Source organism: Podarcis gaigeae (genome assembly GCF_964106915.1).
Source record: "Podarcis gaigeae genome assembly, chromosome: 11".
Taxonomy (NCBI): Eukaryota; Metazoa; Chordata; class Lepidosauria; order Squamata; family Lacertidae; genus Podarcis; species Podarcis gaigeae.
The window spans coordinates 16564501-16590857 of record NC_139687.1 but is presented as its reverse complement, the minus strand read 5'-3'; the positions used below and the strand labels follow the sequence as shown (position 1 = coordinate 16590857).

Here is a 26357-nt window from a genome sequence, read left to right as displayed (position 1 = left end):
AACTCCATGTCCCAGTGGCGTAGTTTGGGTAGCGGTAGCCGGTGCCCGGGGCCATGTGGAGGGGTGGGTGGAATGGGGAAAAACATACAGAGTATGCATGCGTATTCAACTGCCTAACAGCACCTGTATTACCCAGGAGATTGCAGCCGCAGAGACAATAAAAGAAGATTCCTTCCATTGTTTGGAAAGGCCACTTCCTGGTTCGCATCGAGAAGTCGCTTTCAACAGAAGGACACAGCTTTATTGAGGTAGTGCCGGGTGTTGAAATTTTGCGTCCCTAACAATTTTGTGCCTGGGGCAACCTCTCCTTTTGCCCCCACGCTATGCCATTATCACGTCCAAGCCTATGTCTCTCTTTTTTTGCCCTTGAGTTTCTCCACAAAAAACCACTCTTTAGCGCTAAATTGGTGAAAATGTCCATTTGTCCATTTGTCCAAAGTCCTGCCCGCCACCCCTTATAACACATAATTTGATAACACTGCTAACGTGGGATCAATTATATGGAGTTCTATATGTATGTGCCACAAACAAACCTATGGCACATAAAAATAAAACCCACTAACACATTTATTTTGACATGAGCCAAAGTGGTTTAGTGCATAGCTGTCAAGCTTCCCTTTTTTTGCAGGAAATTCCCTTATTCCAGCACTGTCTCCCGCTGCTTCCCACTGCTATCCCAGATTGTTAGATATCCCCGGGACAGGTGAGGCTGCTGATCCCTTATTTTCAAATCTGAAAGTTGACAGCTATGGTTTAGTGGTAATATCAGGCCAGGGCTAAAGAGTCCATGATTCAAATCTCAATTTAACCATGAAGCTTACTAGGGAAACTCAGCTCAGACATCCTCTCTCAGCTTAATCCAAGGAATCATTTTCATTCCCAGATAAAATTGTAATAGATAAGAACCTGCTTTATCAGATGTCTTTGCTTTTTTTTTAGGTCAGGTACCTTTTTCATTATCCATACCTTTTTCATTATCCAAAATACAGTCAGAAAAGGCCTGGGCAGTAGACTTGCTAAATACCCTGTATTATAAACTCCTACTGGTTGTTGCAGAATGCCACTGAACAATTCCAACCTGTATGAATGATGTTCTTTATAATAAGGAGGTGCGGGAGGCAGTGGAAGACAGGAGTGCCTGGTCCATGGGGTCACGAAGAGTCGGACACAACTAAACGACTAAACAACAACAACAACATAGTAAGGAGAATGGTGGCAAGTCCACCACCCAGATATTTCCTGTGAGTATGTGTTTCTGAGAATATTTCTTTCTTCGTTTGTTTAAAGCATTCCACCTCCCAGATGTTCTTTAGTCAAAAAAAGCAAAAAAAAAAAAAACAACCACCCCCCCAAAAATAAGGGATAAGGGATGGGGGAAATCTGAGGATATCATTGGCAGTGTTTGTCTGCCTCTACACAATGGCGATTATAAACACCTCTGCTTTCCTGGTGACAACAAGATGGAATGCCGTGTTCATCTTTTAAATAGCACACAGCTCAGCCAACTGGAAGATGGAGTTGCTTTTAGTAGATAAGAGCAAAGAACAAATGGGAAAACAGATTAGATTACTGTCTGTCACCAAGCCTTATGAGACTATCGAAGGCCAGCTTTAGTGACTAACTACAAGCAGCCTAAAATATCCAACCGTTTTATAATGCATCCCTTTCCGAGACTGCCTGACGATTCTGTGATTGAGAATCCCCAGCAAAAGCAGCAGAGCAGATATTCCCTCATTGTCAGCAGTTCGTGCTCATTCATAGTGCCTGCCGAAACTGGGCTCTGAAAATAACTGCTTGGGAAATATGTTGAGTCTTATCTCGAAAGAGTGGCTCTTGCAGTGTCATGTGCAAAGCATTTTTCTTTTTCTTTTTCTTTTCTTTTCTTTTCTTTTCACCCCCCCCCCCCAACATTTGATGAAAGCGAGTAGAAAGCAGTTTTCTGTATCGCTGGGGTGAGGGGAGATGTATTTTCCATATAATTGAAAAATGGAGAAGACAACATTAGGGTCATTTGACATGTTATGCGGAGGCAAACAGAGAGCTACCTAAAATGGAAATGCTGAAAGGGAAACTGAATGGCGGAAGATTCAAGACAGACAAAATGAAGTCTTGAAAGACCAGGGATTTTGATCACACAGGGAAGCTCTCAAGAAAGAGGTGGCTCTCCATTTCAGCCTCAGACTGATGCAGGGTTCCTTAACTGGGTCGATGCAATGCACCAGAGCGGGCAGGGCCTGGATTAGGCCAGTGCATAGTTTTGCAGATGGAATTTGCTACCACAAGATGAAGTGATGGCCACCAATTTAGATGGCTTCAAAACAGGATTAAACAAATGCATGGGATATAAGTCAGTAGCTACTAGCCATGCTGGTGATACATTGCGTCCAGAATTGGCTGCAAATAGCAGTAGCCAGAAAAGTAGCCAGAAAAGGCTACTGTACACAATACTCACAGGAGATAGATACAGATACAGTCATACCTCGTGTTACATTTGCTTCACGTTGCGGCTTTTCAGGTTACGAACGCGGCAAACAGTTCTGGGTTCACTGCGTGCACACGTGCAGAAGCAATCTGCGTACTTCGCGCATGCGCAGTAGTGGCGCTCTACTTTTTGGGGTGCGAATGGCACCCTGAAACGGATCACGTTTGTAAGTAGAGGTACCATTGTACAGATACAGATACAGATACATAGATATATGTATCTCCAAAATAATTTACACATCACTTGGGAAGACAGTTGAACTAATGTCAGTATACAGGAAGAAGCAAGATCACCAGGGTCGAAGCAATGATTCTTCAACATCAACTTTGTTGGACTGGTCATACTGTGCGGATGCCTGATGATCGTCTTCCAAAGCAACTACTCTATTCTGAACTTAAAAATGGAAAGTGTAATGCTGGTGGTCAACAAAAGAGGTTGAAAGACTCTCTCACGGCATATCTTTAAAAATGTAGTCACCAACAACTGGGAAACACTCGTCTGCGAGCACTCCAGCTAGAGAACAGCCTTTACCAAAGTCATGGACTTTGAAGACGCTCAAACTCAGGACAAAAAGGAGAAATGTGGTAAGAGGAAGGCACGCTTGGCAAACCCTCACCGTGATCAAGTCCTACCCAGAAACCTATGTCCCCACTGTGGAAGGACATGTCGATCTAGAATTGGCCTCCACAGTCACTGTTTTTGTTTTTTTTATAGAATATTTATTAAAGTTTTCAAAAATGACACAATATAAAACAAAAAGAAAAAACAACAAAAATACAAAAATACAAAAGTAAAAACAACTAAAAACACATAGAATTTCCATTTACTTATTTTCTTTTAACTTATTTTCCAGACCTCCTCATACCTCCCTTTCTTATATTCCAATTCAAATTGTTAGTTCAGCAAATCCTCTCCATTGGTTTTTACTTATTTCTAAACCTTATTTTTCATATCTCTTAAACATTACAGCTGGAAACCACTTAATTTCTGTCTAACATCATTTTAACATTCATTAATTTTACAATATTTCTGCAAATAGTCTTTAAACTTCTTCCAATCTTCTTCTGCCGACTCTTTTCCCTGGTCTCGGATTCTGCCAGTCATTTCTGCTAGTCCCATATAGTCGATCATCTTCATCTGCCATTCCTCCAGAGTGGGTAAATCTTGTGTCTTCCAATATTTTGCGATAAGTATTCTTGCTGCTGTTGTCGCATACATAAAAAAAGTTCTATCCTTCTTTGGCACCTATTGGCCAACCATGCCCAGGAGAAAGGCCTCTGGTTTCTTCGAGAAGGTATATTTAAATACCTTTTTCATTTCATTATAGATCATTTCCCAGAAAGCCTTGATCCTTGGGCACGTCCACCAAAGGTGAAAGAATGTACCTTCAGTCTCTTTACATTTCCAACATTTGTTATCGGGCAAATGATAAATTTTTGCAAGCTTGACTGGGGTCATGTACCACCTGTAAATCATTTTCATAATATTCTCTCTTAAGGCATTACATGCCATAAATTTCATACCGGTGGTCCATAACTGTTCCCAGTCAGCAAACATAATATTATGTCCAACATCCTGTGCCCATTTAATCATAGCAGACTTCACCGTTTCATCCTGAGTGTTCCATTTCAGCAGCAAGTTATACATCTTTGACAAAATCTTAGTTTTAGGTTCTAACAATTCTGTTTCTAATTTTGATTTTTCCACCTGGAATCCAATTTTCTTGTCCAATTTGTATGCCTCCATTATCTGATAATAATGAAGGCAGTCTCGCACTTTGTTTTTTAGTTTCTCAAAACTCTGCAATTTCAATTTATCTCCCTCTTATTCCAAAATTTCCCCATATTTTGGCCATTTGGACTCCATATTGAGTCTTTTAAAAGCTTTCGCTTCCATTGGTGACAACCACCACAGTCACTGTTAAGACCGTGTTCATGGAAGGCAATCTTACTTGGCAAGAAGAAGAAGAAGAAGAAGAAGAAGAAGAAAAACATGGATATAGATCCCTCTGTGTCCTTTACTCTGGTATACATAGTCAGGGAATATCTGGGTGGTAGGCTTCCAGACAATATATTATAAAGCACTCTTGCAGGTTCCCTTTTGTTGTGGAATGTCATATAATAAGACCTTGGAAATATCATAGAAGTTCTGAAATAGCAGGAAAACATTCCTGCCATTCGTTAAATGCTATTTAAATCAGCCCAGTACTATGCCTGAAGCAAAATATTTTTGGATCTATCGTGTTCCTACATTTGCGCATTCCAGTTTATGACTCAGAACGTGTAATGTTCTTGGCAGACATTGACATGGCAGGAAGATGTGCCTTCTGAATCCAGATGTCCACACGACTCATGGAAATCAGTGCACATTTGCAAATGCAATTGATTCACCTCATTTCTCAAAAAGCTCTTTCAATTGGTTTGTCCTCAGCTCTTCTCTTACATATGGGCTATGACACTGCCCTTAATTCAGTAAAACAAAGATTGTGGGATATTGCTTTCTGTGATTTGCAGGCCTATTCATGCTCACCAACAGTATACAGTATGTCGGGTCGTTTTTCACAGCTGAATATTTAAGGAATTTGACAGTTCCCAATTACCGTAGCCTTTCTTTCTTTTTTTTAGCAAGGCCAGATTTAATGTATTTTCCTCAGAAATGCTCCCAAGTAGCTTTTCTGGTGTCCCTTACTTTGCAAGATTATGTCTCTGTACTAACCAGGAAGTAGAATGCATGGAGCACATTATCCTGCCCTGTTGTCAAGCAGGCCTGACAACATATGATTAACCCACTATAGTCGTACCTCGGGTTAAGAACTTAATTCGTTCTGGAGGTCCATTCTTAACCTGAAACTGTTCTTAACCTAAGGTACCACTTTAGCTAATGGGGCCTCCCGCTGCTGCTGCGCCGCTAGAGCATGATTTCTGTTCTCATCCTGAAGCAAAGTTCTTAACCTGAGGTACTATTTCTGGGTTAGCGGAGTCTGTAACCTGAAGCGTCTGTAACCGGAGGTACCACTCTACTGGCAAATCTACCAGGCAAATTTGTCCAGTTCTATACTAAATCCTTTCCCACATTTTTGTTATATCATGATTTAGAAGCCCAGCATGATATGTCACGGAGTATTGCCAATTCTCCCTTTGCTCTTGGAAACCTTCTTACAGACCTTCCAAGTGTTGTTATTTTCTAGGGACAGTCCTAGTTTCTGATTTGATCCTAGAATGTCCCACTTTTCCTTATGTTCTACTTTCCCTATTTTCATTGGAGAAATGTTGGAGGGTATGGAATAGGACATCCCTATTTTCATCAGAGAAATGTTGGAGGGTATGGAATAGGACATCTCTATTTTCATCAGAGAAATGTTGGAGGAGACATCTCTATTTTCATCAGAGAAATGTTGGAGGGTATGTCATAAGAAGCTGCTGTAGGAGAGGGACTGTGAGCAACCTCAATGAAGAATTCTTTCTAGGATTAAGATAGAACTGTGAAGCTCCCTTGTTATTTTTGCTGTGGGATGCTGATTGTGGTTTAAGTAGTATTCTGAGTTACATGGCCCTTAGAGTTTCCCATCTGAGTTATATTCACCATTGTTGTTATTCCAAGTGCTATTCTGTTCCTGAAATTTGTTGGCCCATAGAAGCTTGCAGCAAGTGATTGTCTCAGCACATTGATCCCTGATATAAATTACCACCTATTGCTAGATATGGATTGTCGGTACTTTGCATAATCACTTGGTGGAAGCTTGTCGTTCCCTAGATGGTTTACGGAGACGTTAAAATATACAAATGCAATCCAAGCAAAGCACCATAAAACACTAAAACTAATTATTTTTAAAAATCACAATGGCCAAAGAACAACAACATTTAAAGCCACCATAAGCTAAAATAAGTTAAAACCTGTATAAAACCAGTGAGAGCGGAACTTACGTGCAAAAATCGAATGCCTTCAGATGTCTTCTAAAGGTTGTATCTCTTATACACTTATCTCCTTGGCTCAGAGGTCGCGTAACTCCATACCATCCAACATTTCTCCGATGAAAATAGGGACATCCTAAGGAAAAGTGGGACATTCCAAGATCAAGTCAGAAACTGGGATGGCTTCTGTAAATCTGGGACTGTCCTTGGAAAATAGGAACACTTGGAGGGTCTGTACTAGTAGGTCACAGTGCATTTTCAGGTGGAAAGTATTTGAGAAAGTTGCTTCTCTGTCTATGCACTCAGACACCTCTGAATATATCGTCATGGAATTGGGCATGATGGTTTGGCCCCCAAACTGATTTGGGACTGGGTCTTAGTTGGGTTGGGCCTGGGTCATGGCTGAGCAAGAGCACTCAATCAGGCCTCAGATCTGAAAGGCGGGGGTACACATCCCTCAAAAATACTTTTTTCCCCCTTTAAGAAACTAACTACAGTGGTACCTCAGGTTAAGTACTTAATTCGTTCCGGAGGTCCGTACTTAACCTGAAACTGTTCTTAACCTGAAGCACCACTTTAGCTAATGGGGCCTCCTGCTGCTGCCGCGCCACCGGAGCACAATTTCTGTTCCCATCCTGAAGCAAAGTTCTTAACCTGAAGCACTATTTCTGGGTTAGCAGAGTCTGTAACCTGAAGCGTATGTAACCTGAAGCGTATGTAACCTGAGGTACCGCTGTAAATCAATTTAAAAACTCAATATATTTTAGTGCCTTATAATTCTTGGTAACACTGGGTACTTTCTGCTAATGTTTTATAAAATGCCATTTTCAAGCACCAGTTTAAGGCTTGCCTTCCCTTTTCTGTTCTGTTTTGCTGTTTCTGTTCACTCCTGCCTCTCTTTAACCTTTCAGGACAGCTTCCATGGCTCAACCAGCCTCTTGCAATATGGAGACTATAATGATGATTTGCCTTACAAGGCTGTTCTCATTCATTCATTTATTTACTCACTCAGTGAATGTATACACGGCCTTTCGGTCTGACCCAGAACCATTTCCTCACCCTCACATTTGCCCTGTCCATTCCCACGGAATCATTTCTACAAGCAACTACAATAACGACAGCTATTTGCTTTGCCCTTAACATGCCAGATGTGCTGTCAATTCTTGTTGTAGCTTTGGATACAGTATGCAAATCACTAGCATTGAAGCCTGAGCCTCTGCTTGTTTACTAAGAGGAAAGCCCCACAGATCCCAATGGGGCTTTTTCTCAAGTAAATAGACTTTGAATTGCAGCACAAGAATTATTCCTTTGACCTCTGTAGAGCAGATGTGGCTCAGAACGGCAGCGTTCTTCTTGCAACTCACATCCCCTCTGAGATGCTTCACGTCTCCAGTCCCTCTTACAAACTCGCCCTCAAGCAACCATGACTTTCATGAAGTTGACATACACTGAAAGATAAAATAAACCAAGTGACTAAAGTACTAGAGGTGCCTGTGTTGCGTGTACAAAATTAGAAAATGCTACTGCGCTGTTGTTTTTGACTCACATTTTCACATCTGCTTGTCAAGAAATTCCTGATGGGGGAAAAAGCACAGATGCTCAGAAGAACATTTCCCATCTGGAGGTTTCACCAGGATGAAAAATCATAGAAGAATATTTGATCACATCTGTCCACTATTCTCCCTGGACAATTGTTTCTCCCAGTAAGTAATATCCTAAATTTTCAAGACAAGTGTTGCCTATATTTTCCCTGTATCAAACATCTCACACATTAACACTAAATGATCCATTTATCCAATTTTTACAACTTTTATGCACTTTCCTCTTTAAAGGAAGAGCCCTTGTGGTAGACAAGGCCTGAGAAAATGGATCTGGGTAGAAGACTCTATAAGTATGCAAGAGCCTGATGAAGCAGGTAATTGACCCTTATAGTCTAGCATCCTATTCTCACAGAAGCCAACTAGATGCCTGCAAACAGGACCCCAGCACAACAGCCCTTTGCTCACCTGCGGTTTCCAGCAACAGATATTCAGAAGCATTCACTACTGCCTCCAACCGTGAAGGTAGAACATATCTATCATGGTTAGAAACTATCTTTCATTGATACATTGGGCAAGGGATCTGGGACATAATATTCAAATTTCAGATTGGGAAAGGTTATGGAAAACTGATTTGAAATTCTCGGCATGTTGTATGCTGAAAGAAAATTATACTAAAATAATGTACCGGTGGTATTTGACTCCTAGTAAGTTGCCAAAAATGTATAAGACAAGTACAAATATCTGTTGGAAATGTAAAGAAAAAGGTACCTTTTACCATATGTGGTGGACCAGTAAGGTAATAAAAGTATTCTGGGAAATGATATATAATCAATTGAAAAAAAAATGTTTAAAATAACTTTGATAAAGAAACCAGAAGACTTTGTATGTATGCAACAACAGCTGCACGGATGTTACTAGCCCAGAGATGGAAAGAAGACATACCAGAAAAGAATGGCAAACTAAGATGTTGGATTATGCCTAAATGGCAAAACTGACCAGAAAGCTCAGGAAACAAGGAGACCAAAACTTCAGTAAAGAATGGAGAAATTTTACAATTTACCTGAGAGACCACTGTAAGCAGATGAAAACATTAGCAGGATTACAATAACACTTATAATGTAGAAAATGTTATGGACAAAATGGAGAGATATAAAAATTGAATGATGAAATAATATGCAGTTGTAAAGGTTGATAATAGGACCGATGGAAGGGAAGGTGAGAAGTTTAGAGATTCAGAGAAATCTCTAAATATGGATATGTATTTAGTATTGTTACAATTTTACACTTGTAAAATCAAATAAAAATTATTTCCAAAAAAAGGAGAAACTTCATCTTTCATGGATTTGTCCAAAACCATCCAAGTTGGCAGCTTTCACTGCCTCTTGTCACACCAAATCTCATAGTTGAACTGTGTACTTTGTGAAGAAGTACTTTCTTCTGTCCTGAATCTTACAACATCCATACTAAATAACGAAAGGGTGATTGTGAAGAGCTTCAGAAGGGTATCTCCAAATGGAGTGAATGGGCAGTAAAATGGCAAATGCAATTCATTGTAAGCAAGTGCAATGCAATGCACACTGGGGCAAAAAATCTTAACTTCACATACACGCTCGTGGAAGTGTCTGACCAGGAACAAGATCTTGGGGTCATAGTGGACAACTCGACCTCCTCAGTCTGTGTCATCTCCAGAACAGATCCCTTTAACTGTTGGATTTTCTCTCGGTGTGAGAGAGAATCATTTGTTCCAGAAACAGAGGGGAACAGAGAAGAAGTTTCAAGAAGCAGCAGAAGGCTGAGATTGTTTTCTCTATGCAAGGACGTTTTCTGTGGGAACCGTTCTTTGGAAACACAGAGTGTGACAGGAAGTACTGGTAACAACAGTTCTGTGTAACTTGTGAGTCTCTTGCTTGCATCTTGAGAGAAGCAGAGAGAGAGAGTCTTGGACTCTTGTTGGACTCTAAGCATGCCTTGACCACGGCAGTGGTGAACATCTGTACATATTTGCTACCAATATGCTTTTATGCCTGCCGAGTAAACCTCTGTGTTTGACTGAATCTTTATGGCGTCCATGAGTGTTTATTGCCTCCAGTGTGTACCTTCAATCCTGAAGACGCTTCCAAGGAAGGAGCTGCGCTGAGATGTTACTCTGCAAAGTATGGATACTGGCACCACACGCAACGGAAGTGATGCAGGAACCCATTCCTTCTAAATCATCCATCAGAGGCTGATGGATTGATCCAACATTACCAACTTAGAATAAAGATACCCAGGGTTGTGCCATCTCTAAATCCTAGGGTACCTGTTGCTAAAGATGGGTGGATCAGTCTATTTCCAGTACAGGCCAGTTTCATTGGTGTTCAATCATATGTCCATTCTATCGACAGCTAGTGTGGTGTAGTGGTTAAGAGCGGTAGACTCGTAATCTGGTGAACCAGGTTCGTGTCTCCGCTCCTCCACATGCAGCTGCTGGGTGACCTTGGGCTAGTCACACTTCTCTGAAGTCTCTCAGCCCCACTCACCTCACAGAGTGTTTGTTGTGGGGGAGGAAGGGAAAGGAGAATGTTAGCTGCTTTGAGACTCCTTCGGGTAGTGATAAAGCAGGATATCAAATCCAAACTACTACTCCTCCTCCTCCTCTTCTTCTTCTTCTTCTTCTTCTTCTTCTTATCATCTCATTTCCGTATCATTCTGTGCTTTTTAAAAACCACATGCCCTTAACCTAAAATGACCATTTCTGTGCATTTTGAGCTGATAACTGTATTGTCCTATTGGGAGAGGCATAAGAACTGAGGGGTTAGCAATCGACTTGATAGTCTAAATACAAATCAGGCTGGCTCCTTTAAAAATGAAGCCCATACAAAGTCTTCAGGCATGCCAACCTTCTGTTGTGGGAGAAGTGAGCCACTTTCAGAGTGCTTCCATACCCCCCAGACCTTCAGACCTTGGTTACCTATTTTTCGCTCACAACCCAGCTCACACTTTCCTGAGAGTAAGCTTCATTCTAATAGGAGTTAGAATTAAAAACATCCTTTAAAAATAGTTTCAGTTAAAATCCTTATTTCATCCAGTGATTCCTCGGTTGCAGATCTGAACTTATTTCTGAGTAAACATTCATAGGGAACTGCACATTTACTTGGGAGTGCAGTGAGTCTTTCGCCACGCCCTCAAATAACCATGCATAACACCTGTATGTGGCCTTCCCATTAGTATCTGGCTGGTTACCGTGAGACCAGGATGAGACCAGCATGGGCCTTTGACCTGATCCAGCAGAGCTCATCTTGTGACTGCAACTCATATTATATCTACGTACCACTTACTGAAGTTCCTCCATTTTCTGAAAGAAATCAGCCCTGAGTGCTCATTGGAAGGACAGATTGTGAAGCTGAAGCTCCAATACTTTGGCCACCTCATGAGAAGAGAAGACTCCCTGGAGAAGACCCTGATGTTGGGAAAGATGGAGGGCACAAGGAGAAGGGGGCGACAGAGGATGAGATGGTTGGATAGTGTTTTTGAGGTTACCAGCATGAGTTTGACCAAACTGCGGGAAGCAGTGGAGGACAGAGGTGCCTGGCGTTCTCTGGTCCATGTGGTCACGAAGAGTCGGACACGACTAAACGACTAAACAACAACAACACTTACTGGGACGCAGGTGGTGCTGTGGGTAAAAGCTCAGCGCCTAGGACTTGCTGATTGTCAGGTCAGTGGTTCGAATCCCCGCGACGGGGTGCGCTCCCGTTGCTCGGTCCCAGCGCCTGCCAACCTAGCAGTTCGAAAGCACCCCCGGGTGCAAGTAGATAAATAGGGACTGCTTACTAGTGGGAAGGTAAACAGCATTTCCGTGTGCTGCGCTGGCTTGCCAGATGCAGCTTGTCACGCTCGCCACGTGACCCGGAAGTGTCTTTGGATAGCGCTGGCCCCCGGCCTCTTAAGCGAGATGGGAGTGCAACCCCAGAGTCGGACACGACTGGCCCGTACGGGCAGGGGTACCTTTACCTTTACCTTTACCACTTACTAGCAAAGAATTGCACTTGCTAAAAGTATGAATTAGTCACAGGGAAAAGATTACATCTAGATCTATGTTATTTAGGTATTTTAAAATAATAGCTGCTTCTATTATCACTGCTTTTATATGTAATAAGTATCCTCTTATTTAGCAATGGCATATTCTCCTAAACCTTTCAGAGATATTCCCTGGTTGTCATCTTTGTGAAAGCGGTACAATGAATCATTTTGAACTAACACTCTGTCCTAAACTACATATATAATGTAAACCCTTGCCCCTAACGCTCACCTTTTTTGGCCAAATTGTGTTGAGAAAATTCAGATGCGCATTACAATTGATGGCACATTTACATTCAACGGCAAATACTTTTTTGTGTGTTTCAAGGTTCTGAAAACTGAGGTGCACATTAGATTTGATGGTGCGTTAGACTCGAATAAATTCTGTATCTTTCCTCTGCCTCCCAAACCAAAAATATACAATAGGTTTTCATGCTGTATGCTAAATATTATTTTTGTTCAATATAGTATTACAGATGTCAAATTTGTAATGTCAAAAAATTTCCGTTGGAGATGGCCTGGCTACATGCAACAAAGCACTTGTTTTGTTTTCCCGGAAGATAGGTTTGTCACACTCCCTTCATGCAGGCAAGCTATTTTTAGATGCTGGAACTGATCCGTTCCGTTCTGTTATCTATACATCACCAGCCCTAATATATAATGAAGAAACCAGGAAATGTGGTACCCAAAAGGTATGGAACTGGAAGATAAGGAACTGAGAGAATAGAGAGCAGCTCCACACATGCAGAACCCACTTCAGATACCGGTGGGTGCATTTGGAGCAACACACTTAACAGAAAAGCCTCCTGTCAAAGCACTGCAAAATCAGAAATAAGTGACTCATGTATAAACCAAAGAGCTGAGCATTCTCCTGAGGCCAGCCACTTCCTGTATCCTAGAAACTTCCATACCCTTCAACATTCCTGAGATGAAAATAGGAAGTTTTCTCATTCCCCATCAACTGATGCTACTTGAACCGCCCCCCCATTCGCCTCCCTCCACTGTTAAAGTTTTATTTGTGACATACAGTCATCCTTAATTTTTATCTAGTTTACTGAATGTTGGGGGTTTTTTTTTCTTGCTTTTTTGCTGTATTAAGTGGTACAAGAATGTAATAGATAAATAAATAAAATATAAAATGCCTGTACATGTTGTTATTCTGCACCGTTAAAGAAGAAAACTGAGGATCACTCTGAGATATGTTTTCATCTCTCTTTCAAGGCTCATTTGGCCTCACTGAGTTGGAACAAATTGTTAGGGGTTGCGTTGCTTTGTTGGCGAACTCTTCCTTCACCTTTCGTTATAATTAAAAACTAGCTAAAGCACTTTTCTTGGGCACCATTACACTTTAGAGGGTTTCGTACCGAAAGCTGTTGCTTAGAAGCACTATTTTTTAAAAAAAAATAAAAATTGAAAGCCTGCTCTAAAGTGTTTCTTTCAGCTTGCAATTACCTCTAAAAAGCATTTCACCAGACAGAAGGTACAGACCCACCATGAAACAGCGTCTGCAGAATTATGAAACTGAGTGTATAACTGCCCAGTACGATGAGCGGTTCTGTGAAAACCAAGTTCATAGGCTCAGGAGTGAATGTTCTCATGCCTAGGCAAGGCCTTGAATGTCTAGGCTGGTTTACCTTTTCTCCCTCTCCAGCAGCCAAAGTTATTTCCATGGCTGATTAAAGCTTGGGATAATAATGGGTGGCAAAAGGGGAATGCTTAGAGCAATATGGGAAACCAAGGGCACTCCAAACATTGTTGGACTACAACCCCCATCGTTGCTTACAATTGACCATACATCTGGAGGTTCACAGGTTCCCCATCCTTTGTTGACAGCCACAGACGTTGCCTCTACCCTGTGACTGGAATTCTGAAACTTCTCACGTCAAACCAGGAAGAGGAGGAGAGCCAGTGTTGTGTAGTGGTTAAGACTGGTAGACTCGTAATCTGGTGAACTGGGTTCGCGTCTCCGCTCCTCCACATGCAGCTGCTGGGTGATCTTGGGCTAGTCACACTTCTCTGAAGTTTCTCAGCCTCAATCACCTCACAGAGTGTTTGTTGTGGGGGAGGAAGGGAAAGGAGCCGCTTTGAGACTCCTTCGGGCAGGATATCAAATCCAAATCCAAATTCTTCACAGGGACTTTAAAGCAGATCTGAAAAGGTTTGGGAAGACAGAAGAGTCTTAGTCTCACTCCTAAAAGACAGCAATGTGAATGACAAATGGTCTTCCTTAGGGAGAGCATTCCATAGCTGGGGAAGGGGACATATTGGAAAAGCACCTCTCTTCATAGCACAGGAAGAATCTGTGTCATTGTGCCAGCCCCACAAGGCAACTGAAGATGGCACTTGGGACCAAACCATCTCCTTGTGTCCTCACTGTCTTATATCCTTCAAGTGTCCAGATTTTCCTGGGACATCCTGGAATTACAGAAGCCACCCCAGCTTCTGATTTGATCCCAAATTGTCCTGTTTCCCCTCTCCGGTGCTGCTCCTGCGGCCGAGCTCGGAGAGGAGGGTGATCCAGTGCTTCCAATGGTGCCATGCCCTCGCCCAAGTCAGCTGGCAAGAGCGCAGCGCCAAAAGACACACACCCTGATTTTCATCAGCAGAATCTTGGCGGGTAGAAGAAGAAGAGGAAGAGTTTGGATTTGATATCCTGCTTTATCACTACCCGAAGGAGTCTCAAAGCGGCTAACAATCTCCTTTCCCTTCCTGTGGAGCAGTTGGTAGTTTTGATGCAGGCATTTGATAACTGTTTTGGTTTTTTCCTGCAGTATGTTGTATTATGTTAGTTTTGAATTCAAGTTCTTATCCTGATCATCTCTTACAGGGCCATCTTTAGCATATGCACCTCTGAGGTGCAAAGATCCGCCCAGCACCCCCAAGTTTAGTTTAGCCCCCAGATTAGACATTATTGCCCAGCAGTTTTCTGGCTCAATCTTCGCCCGGGGAGTGTCACAAGACAAGAGAAAGTGACAGGCGGACACCGAAGGGCGCATGCGCACAGGGAGGCGATCAGGTGGGGGTCCTCTCTCACCTGCCGCACCCTGCAGGTTCTCCCCACAGAACGGCCTTGGCTGCTGCTCCTGCAGGGGCAGCTGGCTGTGCCCCTCCCTGCCACAGGCAGCCACCCCCTCAGCCACAAAAATGACTCACCCGCTGGAGTGCTGCTTGCAATCAAGCGTGCCGCCATTGCCACCTATCACCTGCCCAATCAGTGGAAGCAGCCACCTGTCACTCACGATTGATGCAGCGGCAGCCAATACACAGCGGACATTGCCACAGTCACCAATCGCCCACCCAATCGCCGCTGACACTATCCTACTCATGGTAACACCCGTCTCAACAAGGCATATCCCATGTATAAAACAACCTCCCCATTTTAGACTTAATTTGGGGGCAAAAAAAAGGTTGTCTAAATAATACACGGAAAAATACGGTATTTATTATTTCACAACAGGTAGATAGTTAAGAGCGTGTGCCTGGCGCCCCCCAGAATTTGGCACCCGGGTGCTCTGCACCCCTTGCACCCCTGGGTAAAGACGGCCCTGGTCTCTTAAGCTCATTGTGGCTTTATTGCATCACAGCCTTACTGATACGTTTTTATTCGCTTCTTCTTTATACTCTGCCTACAGAATTTATTTTATGGGGGATCTCCTAAATATGTTAAGCACATATTTGGAGCAAGGATATGGAGCTGCTGTATGTATTAGGTCTGCAGCCCACAGTGTTCATAGAGATGTGATAATGCAGTCCATTTTTGCTACACAGCAAAAGATCTCCATATAGAAACCCATCATGTGTGAATTGGCTTAATTGAAGACTCAAGTCTTTCCATTTTTCTCTGAGGACCCCGATCCTCCCTGTACGATTTGTATGCACTCAGTAGCTTGGGTTGTGAATTGTGTGAGATACTCTGAGCAAATTGAAGAAACATTATCTTTGAGGACTAAAGTGTATATCCTGCAAAAGCACCAAAAAACTCAAAAAACTTCACATCGGTTTGGCACGACAAAAGTGTCATTTGGACCCAACGTGGGTCCTGCTTACACAAAATCTACCACGGCTTTATTTTTATTATTATTTTTATTTTGTCATCTTCCATTTCTTTTGTCATGTTTACTCCGAGAATTCCAACCCAGCTGTTCCGTGATATGAAAGGCAAACATTTCTTTTATCAACAAAATATCCTGCCTAATTAATCTCTTGCTAGCTTCCTTTGTCTTTGTGTTGTGCGACGGTGCTTGTGTGTGTGTGTGTGTGTGTGTGTGCACGCCCATGTTTTAACCACAAGATTTTTGCAGCTAGTGTTACACAGAGCTGACAAGGACAATTATCGTTAAAAACTAAGCAGAAGAAAGCTATGGTAATGAGGAGAGAGTGGCAATCCCATTCACTGAGGCTCTGTCAGTGATGAAAGGAGTAAACTGAACCTACCTTTTTTTTAATAAATAGATAACAAAGCAATTACAACACGTAAAGCAATACAGAGAAAACAATCATTTACTGGAAAACGGAGAGAACAGCAGATTCTGGCAAACACAAAGGGAAACAACTTGCAGAAAAGATAATTTGCTATATCAAAACCTATTATGAATAGATGACATGTTTTTAAAAAGTGCAAAACAAAACACTATAAGCAAAAACCTGTTAATTACAATGCAACCAAAGCAGGGGAAATTGCTAGTCTCTGGGTGGCTGGGGCAGAATCTAGGCTAGGGCATCTCTTCAGCTAGAGTCGCACATTCGTGTGATAATTAATTTGACATGGCCAAGTTGACTTTCCATTGACAGTTACAGCTTGTTTAGGTTGAAGAGGCTCTCAGGGAGAGTACCAATGTGTGATAGAAGTTTCGGGCCAACTGGCTAGCACATGATAACAGTGCATGAACATGAAAACAATGGTGGTACAAATTTGCCCTCCTTTAGCGACACGAGTGGCTGGTGACATTTGTGGCATGTGGCCTGTTTATTTACTTATTTAGACCTCTTCTGCATCTTGTCACATACAAAATATGGCATGCAGAAAACGTAAACAAACAAAAAAAAATACAAAAAATATGTACACAAAAGAACATGAGCACAAATATACTAGCAAGTATACCCAGGTGGCACTGTGGTCTAAATCACAGAGCCTAGGACTTGCCAGTCAGAAGATCATGGTTCGAATCCCCGCGACGGGGTGAGTTCCTGTTAATTGGTCCCTGCTCCTGCCAACCTAGCAGTTCGAAAGCACATCAAAGTACAAGTAGATAAATAGGTACCGCTCCGGCGGGAAGGTAAACAGCATTTCCGTGTACTGCTCTGTTTCGCCGGAAGCGGCTTAGTCATGCTGGCCACATGACCCGGAAGCTGTGCGCCAGCTCCCTTGGCCAATAAAGTGAGATGAGTGCCGCAACCCTAGAGTCAGCCACAACTGGACCTAATGGTCAGGGGTACCTTTACCTTTACCTATATACAGTCATACCTTGGTTGCAGAACGCCTTGGTTCTCAGACATTCTGGCTCCTGAACACCACAAATACGGATGTGAGTGCTCCGGTTTGCGATCGTTTTTTGGAAGCCGAATATCCGACGTGGCTTTCGATTGAGTGCAGGAAGCTCCTGCAGCCAATTGGAATCCACGTCTTGGTTTTCGAACCGTTCCGGGAGTCGAACAGACTCCCAGAATGAATTAAGTTTGACAACCAAGGTACCACTGTACAGATAATGTATTCTTCTCCTTCCAACACTCTCCTCAACCTCTCTTTTGCCTAGGACTCTACCCAAGGACCTTGGCTCTCACCAAGGGCCCAAACAAATGCAAGGAACAGCCCCCCCCCCAAAAAAATCTCATAACGAAGAGGCTTCTTGGAATTTGCTGGCATCATTCTAGTCCATATTCTACGCTTGCTTAGAATACGGGCCACACCAAGGTTGATGGAGCTTCCTCATTCAGCTGCTCCCCCTGTGCCTGGTTCCAGGCTAGAGAAGTTTCCTAGGGGGCCACAAAGGATGGCAAATAGTACACCCCCTCCAAAAACGGCTCTTTATCTGACCTCTGCAGCCCTCTTCTCTTCTAGCTGCTATGACCTAGATGCCTACAGTAGAAAGGGCACAACCTAGAGCACTGAACTCTGGTTTTCTTTTGTCATCACGGCACTGGTGAAAATGAAATCAAGTAGACTTAATTCTGCGTAGACAAATGGGCTACTTCTGACTCTAGTGGAAATTTTTAGACCTCAAGAAAGAGGCACAGAGCCAAATGACACTGATCAAATGAACAACCTACCTGAACCAGCAGATAACCAGCAGATAACCACTCAGTAACCAGCAAGAAGTCACAAAGATATAAACCAGAAGCAAAGAAAAAGAAAAGCAAAAATATCAAAAATATGCAAAAAAAACAATGGCAACTGTCAGGGAACTGCCATCGGAGCCAGAGGCAGAGGGAAGGCTCCAGAGGGATGCCGGAGAGGGTCCCAGTAGGGAGAGAGGCAGCCCATCTGCTGGGGAAGGAAATCAGCATAGCACCAGTGGAGAAGGGGGGCAGATGGGGGAATCAGCAAGGGGGCTCCAGGACTCCTCGCCGGAGACCAGCGGGGAGAGCACGGGTCCTCTGCTGCCCACACCCTCCCTGCGCAGAAGACTTCCATGCAGGGAGAGTAGGAGGAGACTTGGCGTCAAAGAACTTCTTTGCTGGAAGAAGTTCAAGAAACGCCCACTGACGGATTCTGCCAGCAATTGAGACAGCCACGGGTGAGTGGCTGTCCAGACAGAAAGGGTTCACCCAGGTAGCCCAGCCAGGTGTGGTGACGATTTACGCACGAGCAACCCCTAGAACCATTACAGCAACCTACTTCCACCATCCTCTACACCAGGCTTAAATAAATCTGCCCCACGGGGCAGTAAAGAGAAAGGCAAAGTGGGATTAAACAAGGCAAAACCCTAGTTAACACCTGAGGAGGAAATCCCGAAGCAGAGCCCTGAAACAAACATAATAACGGAAGTAACATCTCAGAGCCCTGGAAGGAAACCAATTAGAAATACAGGTATTAAAGAGGATGTGGCCCACTACTTACTACAGGACATACTACAGGACTGTCAAGTCCCAATCCAGAAAAAAAAGTTGGAACCTGATACTAATCCCTCAAAAACTTGTATTTGTTAACTACCCAAAACCGAAGGGCTTCCTCTCACAGATAAATCGCATAATGTATTTCCTGAACATCCGTAATGATATGTTGCCATATCATTGTTTCTATAGAGTACTTACATTATGGATTCTGCGTAGGGTTGTGGCATTTAGAGTGGTTTTTGAAAATTGCTTTCATTAAACGCAGATGAATATTTTGGACAGGTCACTCCACTGTCTCTCAAGACAGACAGATGCCAACAACAACAGCTTGACAGTTTGGCTCCTATAGGTATAGGCTGCAGAATAATTTTGCTTTTATGTTGCTTTCTCTTTTTTCCCCCTTACTTTCTTTTTCTTCATAAGGAAAAATATCCCTCTAGCTTCTAAATATGTGTTTTCTTTTTATTGCATGATTGTAAAAATAATGCTCGTCTAAAAAGCAGCCATTTGGAATATAGCACTATTTCATGCTCTCTTTTAAGAAGTCCAATAAATACAACATCTACTGCTGTTCATTCTTTTTTTCTTCCTTTCCTTTTTTCCCCCCTCCACAGGGAGAAACTACATGCTATGCTATATTTACGTTAGCTGAAGCTCTGATTATGAGGAAAACAACCCATTAACAACCCTTAACTGTAAAATGGAGGATGATAAATAAGGCTTAAGCAGGGCAGTAATATAAATAAATATATCCTTAATAAACTCTTGACCGGTTAATGGAAGGGCTCTTGGGGGAAAGAAGGGAGAATGAGAGCAATTTGTCACATTAAAATAGCTCATAGCTAAGAGAAGGTATTTTGCCCCCAGTTACAAGATGACATGATGGGAAATAGATTCTGTTTCCATATGCTTCATATTCCAGCTCATTGCAATGAAGAATAATTGATTTCTACTCTATAATTTAAGAACCAGCAAGATACTGCTGAACACAGCTTTCAGTCATCAGTAAAAGCTGTCCAGAATATACCTAGTTGCTTTGCCCCCCCTTTTGGAACAGAAGGTTCTTGGACTTCAGTTTCTTGCAAAGGAGACTTGAATTTAAAATATAGTTGTCATACGAAGGCAAACAACAACTGCACCACCTTTTCTATAAGACAAACGTTGCCAAATGTCTCTCTCCATTCAAGATCTGTTCTCTAAAAATCCGAAATCAGGATTCTGGGTGGGTTCAAACAAGCTCTTGCATTGTAGCCAAATAATTTTTATCTCCCCTGTACACATACCCTCCAACATTTCTCTGATGAAAAGAGGGACGCCCTATTCCATAATAATAATAATAATAATAATAGTAATAACAATTTTATTATTTAAACCCTGCCCATCTGACTGGCCCAGCCGCTCTGGGCAGCTTCCAACATATATGAAAACAGAATCAAACATTAAACATTTTTTTAAAAAACAAAACTTCCCTATCCAGGGCTGCCTTCAGATGTCTTCTGGCTCAGGGGTCACATAACTCCATACCCTCTGTAATAATAAAATTTAAGGTCTCTTATATATAATAAATGTTCATAAATTTACCAACCAAGCATGTACATAGGTCAGCACAGGAAGACTGACCTGAAACCATTTTGACTCCCAAACTGTCCAAATGTTTTGTCTGCAAGGAGGGAGGGGGTCAGGGAGCCTTCCCATTGTCTCAGGAATTGGGAAATCACCATCTCAAAGGAATGGGCAGACTACTAAGAAAGGCAATCAGATAACCTGACAGACAGGAAAAACAACATTCAAATTTCTGTTGTAGACCACCTTTTCTGTGATGTAGGTATGATGTATGGCGGGGTGGCCTTAAGCTACAGGGCAGGGAATTTAAAATGTCTATATAAGGGCAGGCATACCCTGGTTCTGGGTCCTCCTCCTTTCCTGAGTGTATTGCAACAGATCAATAAAGATCAGGCTTACTAGCTGCTTTGCTTCTCAATATTCTCTGGTTGGCCTCTGTTATTTTCTCCTACCAGTAGGGAACCCACATAAGGACTCTATACGGGCTCTTGGATACCCCATAAGGGGAAAAGTGCAGATTTTGTTTACAACACCTCCAACATTTATCCAGTGAACATAGTGACGTCCTAAGGAAAAGCAGGACATTCCAGGATCAGATCTGTAAATCCTGGGAAATAGGGACACTTGTTGGGTCTGCTGTACACATATTAGCATATCCCACAAAGTGTTGCGTGCCAATTTGCCAATATTTATGGTTAGGTGGCGATAAGATGCCATTGGAAAACCCAAAGAAATCTGCCTTTGGGTGATCCCTTTATTGGAACCTGAGCAGGCATATTAACAAATGTGAATGGGTGTATTTACTATTTGAAAAGGGGAATAATGTTGTTGTTTAGTCGTTTAGTCGTTTCCGACTCTTCGTGACCCCATGGACCAGAGCATGCCAGGCACTCCTGTCTTCCACTGACTCCCTCAGTTTGGTCAAATTCATGCTGGTGGCTTCGAGAACACTGTCCAACCACCTCGTCCTCTGTCCTCCCCTTCTCCTTGTGCCCTCCATCTTTCCCAACATCAGGGTCTTTTCCAGGGAGTCTTCTCTTCTCATGAGGTGGCCAAAGTATTGGAGCCTCAGCTTCAGAATCTGTCCTTCCAGTGAGCACTCAGGGCTGATTTCCTTCAGAATGGTTTGATCTTCTTGCAGTCCATGGGACTCTCAAGAGTCTCCTCCAGCACCATAATTCAAAAGCATCAATTCTTCAGCGATCAGCCTTCTTTATGGTCCAGCTTTCACATCCATACATCACTACTGGGAAAACCATAGCTTTTACTATACAGACCTTTGTTGGCAAGGTGATGTCTCTGCTTTAAAAAAAAAAGGGGGGTTAATATGCATATGCAATTCCTGCCAAACTGAGCATCGCTCACTATCGGGCAATGGTAATAATGGATAATAAAGAAACGAAGTGGAAATGCAGAGAGAATATAAAGAAACATTCTTGATCGGAACCAGCTGAGCCTGCCTTTCTTCTCCCTCTTGAAAAAAGGAGAGCAAGATTTTGCTGCTCCTGCCAAGCTTGCAGCCAGAATTTCCTCGCTGATGGAATACAAAGTAGTATATTTATTTATGGAGCTGCAAGGAATGGCTTTAATTAAAATAAAACATTTCATCCATCTTGGATCCAAATAGACTTTCAGATGAAAACATCACTTTGAATTTGATTTGGCTTGCTGGAGCAAAACCATTAGAATGAATCGCTGCTGCGTCCCTGGCTAGCATACTAAAACAATGGCTCGCATTTCTTCTTCCTTTGAGGAAGTTTGGGGCAATTAAAGAAAATGAAAAATAGTGAAAAGTAGAGGAATACTTTCTGTGCCTAGTTTATGATCACCCAAAATATGGCTGGGGGAGGAATCAGTTAACCCCTACTTTCCCAACCCGTGATCCCAATGAATTTCCCTCCCCACCAAAAAAACCACCCCGTCTTAAGTGCTGCCTTTGGCATAAATAGACACTTCTTTCCTAGCAAAATAGCAACTTTGGGAGAGAACTAATTTAATCAGGACTGTGGCAGGGAGGAAAAGATTAAGCCCAGTCTTGCTTTGTGTGGCTTCGCACAGAAACATATTGCGGTTGCTATTTGTTAAATCCAATTGTACAGTTAGCCTCACATCTAATTTGGCCCTGGCATGTTCCTGATTTGCATTAACCTCAAGTTGTGCAACTCATTCCTTTATCAAGTGTTTATGCAGATGGTTCAAAGGCAGGAATGATCTTTCACTCACATGCGCACACTTCTTCAGCCAACTCTCTGAGAGTTTATCTTATCCCTGACCATTATGTACTAGGCTGATAAACAGCAGAGCAGATACAGGCCTAATATGACTTGAACTGCCTGTGACTTTAATTAAGGAATGTGGGTTTTGGTGAACTGAAGGAATTCTCCTTTAGTTCATAGCTACATTCCATGTGTCAGCGATGTAACTATTCCTTTAGATCATCTAAGAAAAAGAGGTGGAGAGGTGGAGGGAAGCTGAATATTTCATGTAAGATTACATTTATCTTTTTCCCACGTCAGAAGCGATAAGCAAAGCCAAATACCCTGAACAGAGAAATGATCCTTCAAAATGTGAGGTGGGGGAAGATTCTTGACATTTTAACAATAGCAAGCTATTAATATAATTCACTTTGCGTGAACGCGGTCACAATGAGCTTTCAATGCAAGTTCCGTGTGTGTGTTTTGCTTTGCCTTAAATATATTTCCGTCACATCAAATCCAAGGCTAGTGGTAGCAAACTCTTTGAATGCCTGCTTCTAGCAAGGAGGAATTAATTCAAAACATCCCTTTCGCAAATGACAAAATCCAAATAAAACGGATGAATGTTGTATGCAAGAGCATGACAAAGGCTAACAGAGCAATTTCAGGATTTGTTACCCACATACTGGCAATGACAAAATACTTTAAACATTATTGCTGATGCCTCAGATAGCGTAATCCTGCACAAATGCTAATAAATATAGACCCAGTACAATCTTTCAGTGGGGTAAAAGCACTCTCAAAAAGCCTGAAACAAGTGAGATGATGGTTTTTTTTAAGGCTAGCTAATTTTAATACAGCCGTACCTTGGTTTTCAAAGAGCTTATTTCTCGAACGGTTTAGCTCCCAAACACTGTAAACCCAGAAGTTAGTGTTCTGGTTTGAGAACTATTTTTGGAAGCTGAACGTCTGGCATGGCTTCCATGGCTTCCGATTGGCCACAGGAGCTTCCTGCAGCCAATCAGAATCTGTGCTTTGATTTCTGAACGTTTTGGAAGTCAAACAGACTTCCAGAACGGATTCCGTTCAACTTCCAAGGTACGACTGTACTATGAAAAGCAAGGGTTTGAGTGACATAGAACTCTTTTACAGGCCAAGGAAAACAAGTGAAATATTCTCAAGGGGCCCAATCCACTGGAATAGTGTCCTTCTCAAGTCTCATTGCAACAAATGGGTACTATCATCTTCTACGTGAGTCATCACAACGATGCTTACTCAGAAAAATTCCCCGGTGGATTGTGCTCAGTGCCAGCCACGTATGCTTTTAGAACCAAAGAAAAAGAACAAGTAGTCAGTGATTTGCAAATACTATAGTTGTCAGGAACAGGAAATACTGTCCAAGTGTACCAAAGGATATATAATGAGATGAAAAAAATGTTTAAAATAACTTCCACCTCCAAAAAAACAAAACAAAACAAAACCAGAGGCATTTTCATTAGGAATTGTTCAAATCGAGCTTTCCAGGAGTCATAAAAATTATTTTTGTATGCAAAAACAGAGGCTCCAATTTTGTTAGCCCAAAAGTGGAAAGTGAGAGAGGTCCCTAGTAAGAAGGACTGGCAACTTCAGATGATAGAATCTGCAGTTAGCAGGTCTAACAAGCAATATAAGAGAACAAGAAGAACAGGTATTTAAAGAGGAGTGGGAAATCTTTGTTGAGTATATTGAAAATAATTGTGCACAGTTAAAAACGCTGGCAATATTAAAGTAATTCAACAGTATAGCGTATTGTGAAGTGTTGCAAGAAAGGTAAATTGAATTATTAAACTTTGCAGAAATGCTGGATAAGTTAAAAGAACCTTGGAGGTAAGTCAATGAACGTTTGGTATAAGAAAAGATGTTTAATTTGTAAAACGTGAAAATTTAATAAAAATTATAATACCAAAAGAATTATGAAAGCTGTCCTGGCTTCTGATTTGATCCCAGAATGTCCCTGTTTTCCCCACCCTGTTTCCTGCCACTGCAGAGTTTGGGGAGGAGGATGAGACGGCATTGGTCCTCAGCAGTGACATCCTGTTGCCTCTCCATGGTTGCTGCTGCCGTCCTCCTCCCAAGGAGGTTTAACAAACTGAAGGACATTGTCCTCTTTCTATGCTCCTCCCGATGGAAACATGCAGATGGGGACGGATATACCCCTTCTTTAAATCGTTTACATACTCTCTTCTCTTGTATATTATTTACTACAAAGCTTGATGACTAAGCTCCTTAACAACGAAACATCAAATTACTGGAACGATGTCCGAGCCCTGAACCACTGGTATATCACAAGTGAATTCTTTATTTACTACATTTGCTATTGTTTAAGATAAAACTTATTTGGGAAAGAAACTACTTATTTCAGAAAGAAACTACTGCCATTTTCATGGACGTTTATTGTTTGTTTACAGATAGTTGCCTTGGTGATATTATCTTGTGTCGATTGCAGTAGTCATTGTCTTCTTCTTCTTCTTCTTTGGCGATCACTCGTAGCCAAGTAAGATTGTCTTCCATAAACACGGTTTTAACAGTGAGTCCGTATGACTGTGGAGGCCAATTCTAGATCCTTCCACAGTGGGGACATAGGTTTCCAAGTGAGAGTTCATCACAGTGAGGGTTTGCCAAGCGTGCCTTCCTCTTAGCACGTTTCTCCCTTTCGTCCTGAGTTCGAGCGTCTTCAAAGCCCACGACACCTTTGGTCATTGTATCACCACACTGTTTATTGTTTTATTGTCCTCCTCCCTTGGGGAGCTAGTAGTGGATGCTGGAGAATGGGTGTGAAGGGGGAGAGGCTGGTGCCACGTGGTGCCCCAGCTCTGAGGGGGAGGCAGAGGACAGGGCTGCCCTGTGTAGGAAGAAAGCAGGAGTGCAGCACAGCACGGCGCAAGGAATATTGTCACCTAGAACCAGGCACCACCTTCACCTGCCCCGACAGAGCACACTCTTGCAAGCTCAGCATTGAGTCTCACAAGTCAGCGCACCATCCCACGTCTTTAAAACCTTGCAAGGAGGGGAAATTTGTTGGGACATCTTTGTCGTTCTGCCCACTTCCAAACATCAGGCCCTGCTACCAAACTCCAGAACGATCACTCCTGAGCACCCACCTGCTGTAGAGCCTGTAGCCTTGTCTGAAGAATGATCTCTTACTTGCAGAGAATATCCTCTGTTAGTGTGTGTTTGGGGAGGGAGCCTGGAAAAAGGGGTTAAAATCACTAAATTATTTTCATAAGGCTTGCTGAAGTAACCATGTCTAAAGATGGTGCCTATAACTCATTAGAGACAGTGCCAGCTTGATTCTATTAGGTAGAAATTTCCATAACTAAATCCAATTTTTTAAAAATCAGTGATGGTCAGACAATGCCAGGCTCTATCAGACATGTCTCAGTAGCAGATCACAAAGATCTGGCAGGGGGATAGCGAATAAGATGACCACACTGGCCCCAGGTTGTTTAAAGATTTATATTTAATAGTACGAACCTTGCAGATTGCTCAGTAGGCTATTTGCAACTAATGCAGC

The 26357-nt window shown here is 42.4% G+C and overlaps 1 long non-coding RNA gene across 1 annotated transcript in view; it reads left to right on the top strand.

Moving 5' to 3' along the window:
* Nucleotides 1-680: 680 nt before the first annotated feature.
* LOC310827034 overlaps nucleotides 681-26357 on the top strand; it is a 163460-nt gene continuing 137783 nt past the window's right edge. The window contains exon 1 of the long non-coding RNA XR_014556154.1: nucleotides 681-759. This is a non-coding gene — a long non-coding RNA (uncharacterized lncRNA). The remainder of the gene's footprint in view (nucleotides 760-26357) is intronic.